This window comes from Somniosus microcephalus, unplaced genomic scaffold (assembly GCF_052327205.1).
Source record: "Somniosus microcephalus isolate GS21.2 unplaced genomic scaffold, FLI_Smic_1.0 unresolved_chr5, whole genome shotgun sequence".
In the NCBI taxonomy this organism is placed as follows: domain Eukaryota; kingdom Metazoa; phylum Chordata; class Chondrichthyes; order Squaliformes; family Somniosidae; genus Somniosus; species Somniosus microcephalus.
The window spans coordinates 42,702,828-42,713,357 of NW_028225183.1; positions in this window are offsets into that span (position 1 = coordinate 42,702,828).

The following is a 10,530-nucleotide window of genomic DNA, read 5'->3' on the forward strand; positions in this document are numbered from 1 at the left end:
GGCTGTCTTCATTCCTCCAGAAGGTAGAAGAAGGGCAGATGTGGGCGGAGACTTTCATTCTTTCTCTGAACGAGTGAATTGTGGAAAGGTCTGGAAGAGGAAAAACCGGTGGTAAAGCTCGGGCCAAGGCCAAGTCCCGTTCATCCCGGGCCGGCCTGCAGTTCCCTGTGGGCCGTGTTCACAGGCTCCTCCGAAAGGGCAACTACGCTGAGCGTGTGGGTGCCGGAGCCCCGGTCTACATGGCTGCTGTGCTCGAGTATCTGACCGCTGAAATCCTGGAGCTGGCCGGCAACGCGGCCCGCGACAACAAGAAGACCCGCATCATCCCCAGACACCTGCAGCTGGCCATCCGCAACGACGAGGAGCTCAACAAGCTGCTGGGAAAGGTGACCATCGCTCAGGGCGGGGTGCTGCCTAATATCCAGGCGGTGCTGCTGCCCAAGAAAACCAGCACTGCCAGCTCCAAGAGCAAGTAAAGCGGACAAGATTCAATCTAATAACACAAAGGCTCTTTTCAGAGCCACTCACTGTATCTGTGAAAGGGCTCTTTACTGTTCTGTTCTATGGCTCACAATTATCCAAAATCTAATTTAACATGTTAAATCTTAAATTCAACTTTGAATTTCAATTGCAACAGTTTTGTCCAGTAAGTTATCTATCCATCACTCACCTGACAATCAAACGCTGTCATACCGTCACAGAGTGACAGGTACAATAGCTATCCTGTATTGACGAATATTCCTCACTCACATGCAGTACCTGTGAGTGAGCGCTAGTGCTTTTCCTAGACTCACCTGTCAATCCCACACTGACACAGTACCAGAGAGTGACAGATAATGTATCTAGTGTAGCCTCATCAGACATTTAAAAATGTCACATTGTACTGGACAGTGTCAGATACAGTATTGTTTTCCACCAGCCAAGCAGACACTGACAATACAGGGGGTGACATATGTCTATCATATGCACTTTTGTCAATCCCAGAATGACACATTGTACCAGAGTGACAGAGACAGTGCCTTTCTTATACTCCCTGTCCGTCCAACACTGACCCACTGTACCAGACAGTGACAGATACAGTATCCCATATTCAGCAGTGAATCTCACATTGGCACCTAGTACCAGAGTGACAGAGACAGTGTCTATCCCACAATCAATGATCAACCACACTGTTCACACTAGAATCGGGTGAGCGCGTCCATCTGCTTTTAATGGTTAGTCATAGAGTCATAGAGTCATAGAGTTTTACAGCACAGAAAGAGGCCCTTCGGCCCATCGTGTCTGCGCCGCCCATCCATCCCTGTCCAGTCTAATCCCATTTTCCAGCATTTGGTCCATAGCCTTGTATGCAATGGCATTTCAAGTGCTCATCCAAATGCTTCTTGAATCTTGTGAGGGTTCCTGCCTCTACCACCCTTTCAGGCATTGAGTTCCACATTCCAACCACCCTCTGGGTGAAAAAGTTCCTCCTCAAATCCCCTCTAAATCTCCTGCCCCTTACCCTGAATCTATGCCCCCTTGGTTGTTTGGAGTTTTCAGCTTGACCAATAAATACTTGGCAATGGTTTTAAGCTGAACATTAGCACGGTGCTGACATATTTTCTCCCCGAAATAAAATGGTTTCTGCTGAATAATTGTCTCTTGTTGCAGCACTCGCTTTCAGCCAGGAGATGGCACCAACCTCTAATAGTTTGGAGTGTGCGGATTGTGTCCACACATCCAGACCGCTGTGTGTATGGTGCTGTCCGGGGAGATGGCCAAGCACGGGGTGGCAAAGTTCGCCATCTCCAAGTAAAACTCCACAATTTACTGACAAAATACCCAGATAACACAACGGCTCTTTTAAGAGCCACCCACAACCTATGTCTGTCTTTGTCGAATACAATAATTATAAATAAAAGTTTGTCTTTCAATTTGGTGGAATGTTTAAAACTTAATATAACATTGATCAATTGAGGCCAACAGTTAATTCTGTTAAGGAAATGGATTCCAATCAAGCGACCAATCCGAAGTAGCCTCAGGTTATAGCGGGCTCCAACAGTTAGAACTGGAGACATTACAGTCCATCCAATGACTTTACTTAAACCCTTGAATTCCACAATCCCCGACAGTATCTGTGCAGGAAGCAAACTTCAGAAGGAGAATAATCTCACAAGTTGGCCTCTTGTCACAGCAGCTCCGATTAACCTATTGTGATGTTGAAAGCTCCGGTTCCCCGTTACACCATCTGTCTGATATATAAAAGCTGAATGCAAACATAGAAACATAGAAAAATAGGAGCAGGAGTAGGCCATTCGGCCCTTCGAGCCTGCTCCACCATTCAAGGTGATCCTGGCTGTCCCTCTATCTCAATACCATATTCCCGTTCTCTCCCCATACCCCTTGATGCCTTTTGTGTTTAGAAATCTATCTATCTCCTCCTTTAATATATTCAGTGAATTGGCCTCCACAGCCTTCTGTGGTAGAGAATTCCAACAGGTTCACCACCCTCTGAGTGAAGAAATTTCTCCTCATTGCAGTCCTAAATGTCCTACCCCGTATCCTGAGACAATGACCCGTCATTCTAGACCCCCCCAGCCAGGGGAAACATCCTCTCTTCATTCAGTCTGTCTAGCCCGGTCAGAATTTTATAAGTTTCAATGAGATCCCCCCTCATTCTTCTAAACTCTAGTGAATACTGGCCTAGTCGACCCAATCTCTCCTCACACGACAGTCCTGCCATCCCAGGAATCACTCTGGTGAACCTTCGTTGCACTCCCTCCATGGCAAGTATATCCTTTATTAGGTAATATTGTTTGGTGATGCCTTGGATGTTGTCACGAAGGACTTTACGGTGGCATTTGGCTCCGCCCTTTTCCCAGTCCGTTTCCTTATTTTGCACTTCCAGACCTGACAATTCTTATTCAGGCATATAAAATGAATGATAAAGTCTCGCCGTCCTGGTGAATTCATGAAGCCAGCCCGGATCTGATTGAGAAAGGCAGAGTGTGAGAGAGGCTGGGAGGAGACAGAATCAGAGTGACAGACAGAGCAGAGACAGCGTTCTCTGAGCTTCAGCTCTGCCTCCAGCTCTCACGCTTCAGCTCCTCCCCCTTTCCCCACACAGTGGTTCAGCCGACAGGAAGGGCCCCTGCGAGCCCCCCTCCCCCAGCTCTGCCAGCGGGGGCCGTTTCCTCTGTGCTCAGCTGATGATCGTTGAACACATCGGGGAACGGAGATATCATGGGCCCGAGTAAGCAGCACATCCCACTGGGACTGTGTCTACAGATGGGCATTGAGTCGGGGTAAGTTCAGCAGCAGACGGGGACTGATGAAAGAGACTTAGTGGAGCAGGAACTAGTTCCGGAACTTGTAGTGAGTGGGAGAAGGGAGAGGGCAATCTCCGGCTGTGTTTGTACTGAGTTAGGTAACATTGAATAAAATCAACTCGCTCTTTCAAATCATTGCTGCTTTCTTCACCCAAAGCAGGAGTGAATGTTCCTGATTCAGTTCCAGTCTCACCGTGTTTGTTGTTCTCGGACAGTGAACAGTGGAAACACAGCCTGAATGTCAGGATGTGGGCAGTTTCACAAAGAGCTTCCATTGCAGGCAGCAGGAGAGAAGTGTGAAAGGAGACATTTCAAAACATCGTTATTTTGTTCCGGTGCGTTGACTTCTCCAGAACCGTGTTGCTGGTGATTGAGAGTTACATTGTCGCTCCACCAGATACATCAGGACCCGGGCTCTGTGGCAGTCTGTTAAATACACAGGCCCTCAACTCACTTTCAATAGACTGAAAACAATTGTTTGTACAGACCAGGTGCCTGTGGTTGTATTCCAAGAAGCGTTCCTGAAATTTATATTTCGTCCCTTGGGAATTGGAGATATAAACCTGGACTGTGCCAATCGGATGGTCCCATTCATGGTCCAGTGCTGTTGTTGGGTTGTGTCTGGATGCTGATAACTTAATATAGAACCGTCCTACACAACTGGTGTGGAGAATCTGAGTGCCGCTGTACTGCAGTGAGGTCAGACAATGACACTCTTTGTATCGCGGTTGCCCCTCTACAGATATTTTATTTATTATAAACATACATGTTAATTATAACTTTATTTTTATATTCTACCAGCACCTGTCCATATATTACAACAAATATTGTTCTCTTATTAATCTCGTATCAAAATACTTCACTGAGCCAGAATAAACGTAATCTTTCCTCCACCTGGAACACAAGGAACAGTGCAGGCAGCTCCTTCTCACACACAGTAAGTACATTATCACTCACAGAGCGCAGAGACACAGAACTGGCCTCAATCCTATTATCACAGGCAGCAGAAGCAGTCAGTCCCACAGTAATCCTAATTCCTGGAGTTTCATTATAAATCCCACAGTCACTTGCAGCAGTGGAATAGATGTTGTTTCAATGTCCAAACATATCGCACTGACAGGCAGATCCATTTTCTCTCCCTTACACACACGAACAGAGAGACACTGATATGGAGTCAATGCCCGCTGCTGGCTGTATAGAGTCATAGAGAGTTACAGCACGGAAGGAGGCCATTTCGGCCCATCGTGTCTGCACCGGCCAACAGAGTAAAACATACACTCACATAACAGTGACCGGCAGATATGACTAAAATCCACATTTCTGTACAAGAAACTGGCAGGTTCTTATTAGAATCCACAATCACATACTGGAAACTGACAGTTAGAGAGTAACACTCACTCACAAATACCAGAAACTGGCAGATACTGAATAAAACACACATTCCCATATTGGAAACTGACAGTTAGAGAGTAACACTCACTCACAAATACCAGAAACTGGCAGATACTGAAGAAAACACACATTCCCATATTGGAAACTGACAGTTAGAGAGTAACACTCACTCACAAATACCAGAAACTGGCAGATACTGAATAAAACACACATTCCCACATTGGAAACTGACAGATACAGTGTAAAACCCACACTCACATAACAAAGACAGGCAGGTGTAAACATTTACAAGCTCTTCCATAGGAGAAACTGATTGATACAGAATTAAACCCACATTCACGTACATGAAACTGACAGGTACAGAAAAAAAAACCAAACTCACAAATCAGAAACTGACAGATACAGAGTCAAACCCGCACTCCCATCCCAGAGAGTGGCAACTGTCTAGTAAAATCAACTCTCACATAAAAGACACTGACTGATACAGTGTCAAACAAACACGCACATACCAGAAACTGAGAGGTACTGATTAAAACCCACACTCACAGAACATAAATTGACAGATGCAGTGCAAAACCAAGGCTAACACACCAGAAACTGATAGGTAAAGTATAAAGTCCCCCTCAAATACGAGGAAATGAAAGTTGTACTACTCACATCCCAGAGCATGAACGATACAGAGGAAAACCACACTCACATACAAGAGAATGACAGGTACAGAGTGAAATCCACACTCACATACCAGAAACTCACAGGTATAGGGTAAAATCCACACTCACATACAAGAGAATGACAGGTACAGAGTGAAATCCACACTCACATTCCAGAAACTCACAGGTATAGGGTAAAATCCACACTCACATACAAGAGAATGACAGGTACAGAGTGAAATCCACACTCACATACCAGAAACTCACAGGTATAGGGTAAAATCCACACTCCCATAACAGAAACTGACAGGTACAGAGTGAAATCCATACTCACATACCAGAAACTCACATGTATAGGGTAAAATCCACACTCCCATACCAGAGACTGACAGGTACAGAGTGAAATCCATACTCACATACCAGAAACTCACAGGTATAGGGTAAAATCCACACTCACATACCAGAGACTGACAGGTACAGAGTGAAATCCATACTCACATACCAGAAACTCACAGGTATAGGGTAAAATCCACACTCACATACCAGAGACTGACAGGTACAGAGTGAAATCCATACTCACATACCAGAAACTCACAGGTATAGGGTAAAATCCACACTCTCATAACAGAAACTGACAGGTACAGAGTGAAATCCATACTCACATACCAGAAACTCACAGGTATAGGGTAAAATCCACACTCACATAACAGAAACTGACAGGTACAGAGTGAAATCCATACTCACATACCAGAAACTCACAGGTATAGGGTAAAATCCACACTCACCTAAAAGAGACTGACAGGTACAGAGTGAAATCCATACTCACATACCAGAAACTCACAGGTATAGGGTAAAATCCACACTCACATACCAGAGACTGACAGGTACAGAGTGAAATCCATACTCACATACCAGAAACTCACAGGTATAGGGTAAAATCCACACTCCCATACCAGAGACTGACAGGTACAGAGTGAAATCCATACTCACATACCAGAAACTCACAAGTATAGGGTAAAAGCCACACTCCCATACCAGAGACTGACAGGTCCAGAGTGAAATCCATACTCACATACCAGAAACTCACAGGTATAGGGTAAAATCCACACTCCCATACCAGAGACTGACAGGTACAGAGTGAAATCCATACTCACATACCAGAAACTCACAGGTATAGGGTAAAATCCACACTCACACAACAGAGACTGACAGGTACAGAGTGAAATCCATACTCACATACCAGAAACTCACAGGTATAGGGTAAAATCCACACTCACATACCAGAGACTGACAGGTACAGAGTGAAATCCATACTCATATACCAGAAACTCACAGGTATAGGGTAAAATCCACACTCACATAACAGAAACTGACAGGTACAGAGTGAAATCCATGCTCACATACCAGAAACTCACAGGTATAGTGTAAAATCCACACTCACATACCAGAAACTGACAGGTACAGAGTGAAATCCATACTCACATACCAGAAACTCACAGGTATAGGGTAAAATCCACACTCACATACCAGAGACTGACAGGTATAGGGTAAAATCCATACTCACACAACAGAGACTGACAGGTACAGAGTGAAATCCATACTCACATACCAGAAACTCACAGGTATAGGGTAAAATCCACACTCACATACCAGAGACTGACAGGTACAAAGTGAAATCCATACTCATATACCAGAAACTCACAGGTATAGGGTAAAATCCACACTCACATAACAGAAACTGACAGGTACAGAGTGAAATCCATGCTCACATTCCAGAAACTCACAGGTATAGTGTAAAATCCACACTCACATACCAGAAACTGACAGGTACAGAGTGAAATCCATGCTCACATACCAGAAACTCACAGGTATAGGGTAAAATCCACACTCTCATACAAGAGAATGACAGGTACAGAGTGAAATCCATACTCACATACCAGAAACTCACAGGTATAGGGTAAAATCCACACTCACATAACAGAGACTGACAGGTACAGAGTGAAATCCATACTCACATACCAGAAACTCACAGGTATAGGGTAAAATCCACACTCACATACCAGAAACTGACAGGTACAGAGTGAAATCCATACTCACATACCAGAAACTCACAGGTATAGGGTAAAATCCACATTCACATGACAGAAACTGACAGATACAGAGTGAAATCCATACTCACATACCAGAAACTCACAGGTATAGGGAAAAATCCACACTCACATAACAGAAACTGACAGGTACAGAGTGAAATCCATACTCACATACCAGAAACTCACAGGTATAGGGTAAAATCCACACTCACATACCAGAGACTGACAGGTACAGAGTGAAATCCATACTCACATACCAGAAACTCACAGGTATAGGGTAAAATCCACACTCACATAACAGAAACTGACAGGTACAGAGTGAAATCCATACTCACATACCAGAAACTCACAGGTATAGGGTAAAATCCACACTCCCATACCAGAGACTGACAGGTACAGAGTGAAATCCATACTCACATACCAGAGACTGACAGGTACAGAGTGAAATCCATACTCACATACCAGAAACTCACAGGTATAGGGTAATATGATCGAGCTCTCAGTCGAGATGGAGAGTGAGGAAATTGAATCAGAGACGAAGGTCCAGAACTTAAATAAAGGGAATTACGAGGGTATGAGACGGGAATTGGGTAAGATTGATTGGGTGGTGTTTCTGGGGGGATTGACAGTGGATAGACAATGGCAAGCATTCAAAGATAGAATGGAAGAATTCCAGAACATGTTTATACCGGTTTGGCATAAAAATAAACCTAAAAAGGTGGCTCAACCGTGGATAACGAGGGAAATTAGGGACAGCATAAAATCAAAAAAAAGGGCATATCAACTGGCAAAAAAAAGCACCAGACCGGAAGATTGGGGGCAGTACAGGATACAGCAAAAGAGGACAAAGGGATTAATCAGGAAGGGGAAAATAGAATACGAAAGTAAACTTGCAGCAAACATAAAGACAGACTGCAAAAGCTTTTATCGGTATATCAGGAGGAAAAGACTGGTAAAATCCCAAGTCGGTCCCTTGCAGTCCGATTCGGGAGAATATATAATGGAGAATAAGGAAATGGTAGACCAATTAAACTCATACTTTGGTTCTGTATTCACAAAGGAGGACACAAATAACCTCCCAGGAATATCGGCAAACATAGGGACTAATGAGAGGGAGGAGCTGACAGAAATTAGTATCTCTAGGGATATGGTGTTGGGTAAGTTGAGGGGACTGAAGGCCGACAAATCCCCGGGGCCTGATAAACTACATCCTAGGGTACTTAAGGAGGTGGCCCTGGAGATAGCAGATGCTCTAAGGATCATCTTCCGGAACTCCATTGACTCGGGAACAGTACCCGTGGATTGGAGGGTAGCTAATGTTACCCCAATATTTAAAAAGGGGGGTAGAGAGAAAGCAGGGAATTATAGACCAGTAAGCCTTACATCGGTTGTGGGCAAAATGCTAGAGTCCATTATTAAGGATAAAATAGCGGAGCACTTGACAAATGGGGAAAGGATCGGACAGAGTCAACATGGATTTTCAAAGGGTAAATCGTGTTTGACTAATCTGCTGGAATTTTTTGAGGAAGTAACTGGTAAAATAGATGGGGGAGAGCCAGTGGATGTGGTGTACCTTGACTTCCAGAAAGCCTTCGATAAGGTTCCACACAAAAGATTATCATGCAAAATTAAGGCTCATGGGATTGGGGGCAAAGTATTAACGTGGATAGAGAACTGGCTGGCGGATAGAAAACAGAGAGTTGGAATAAACGGCTCGTTTTCGGAGTGGCAGGCAGTGACCAGCGGGGTGCCGCAAGGATCTGTCCTGGGACCCCAGCTGTTCACAATATATATAAATGATCTGGATCAGGGAATTGGATGCAATATTTCCAAATTCGCTGACGACACTAAACTAGGAGGAGGGGTGGGCTCTGATGAGGATGTCAGGAGGCTACAGTGCGATTTGGACAGGTTGGGGGAATGGGCGGATACGTGGCAGATGCACTATAATGTGGATAAATGCGAGGTTATCCACTTTGGGGGTAAAAACAGGAGGGTAGATTATTATCTAAATGGCAATAGATTGGGAGATGGGGAAGTGCAGAGGGACCTGGGTGTTCTTGTGCACCAGTCACTGAAGGAGAGCATGCAGGTGCAACAGGCGATTAAGAAGGCAAATGGTATGTTGGCCTTCATATCAAGGGGGTTCGAGTATAGGAATAGGGATACCTTACTACAGCTGTACAAGGTGCTGGTGAGACCGCATCTGGAGTATTGTGTACAGTTTTGGTCGCCCCATCTGCGGAAGGATGTTCTTGCCATGGAAAGAGTGCAGCGGCGATTCACCAGGCTGATACCTGGAATGGCGGGAATGACCTACGAGGAGAGATTGAATAGTTTGGGCTTGTACTCACTGGAGTTTAGAAGATTGAGAGGGGATCTCATCGAAACATATAAAATTATGGCAGGCCTGGACAGGCTGAATTCAGAGAGAATGTTTCCAATGGCAGGGGAGCACAGAACCAGGGGCCACAGTCTAAAAATAGCGGGCAAATCATTTAAAACAGAGATGAGGAAGAATTTCTTCACTCAAAGAGTGGTGAGCCTGTGGAATTCCCTGCCACAGAGGGCTGTGAAGGCTAATTCAATAAATATTTTCAAGAGAGAATTGGATATATTTCTGAAGGCTAAGGGGATTAAGGGTTACGGAGAAAAGGCGGGGACGGGGTACTGAACTGGTAAGATCAGCTAAGATCTCAGACGAAGATCAGCCATGATCTCATTGAATGGCGGAGCAGGCTCGAAGGGCCGAATGGCCTACTCCTGTTCCTATCTCTATGTTTCTATGTTTCTAAAATCCACACTCCCATACCAGAGACTGACAGGTACAGAGTGAAATCCATACTCACATACCAGAAACTCACAGGTATAGGGTAAAATCCACACTCACATAACAGAGACTGACAGGTACAGAGTGAAATCCATACTCACATACCAGAAACTCACAGGTATAGGGTAAAATCCACACTCACATACCAGAGACTGACAGGTACAGAGTGAAATCCATACTCACATACCAGAAACTCACAGGTATAGGGTAAAATCCATACTCACATACCAGAAACTGACAGGTACAGAGTGAAATCCATA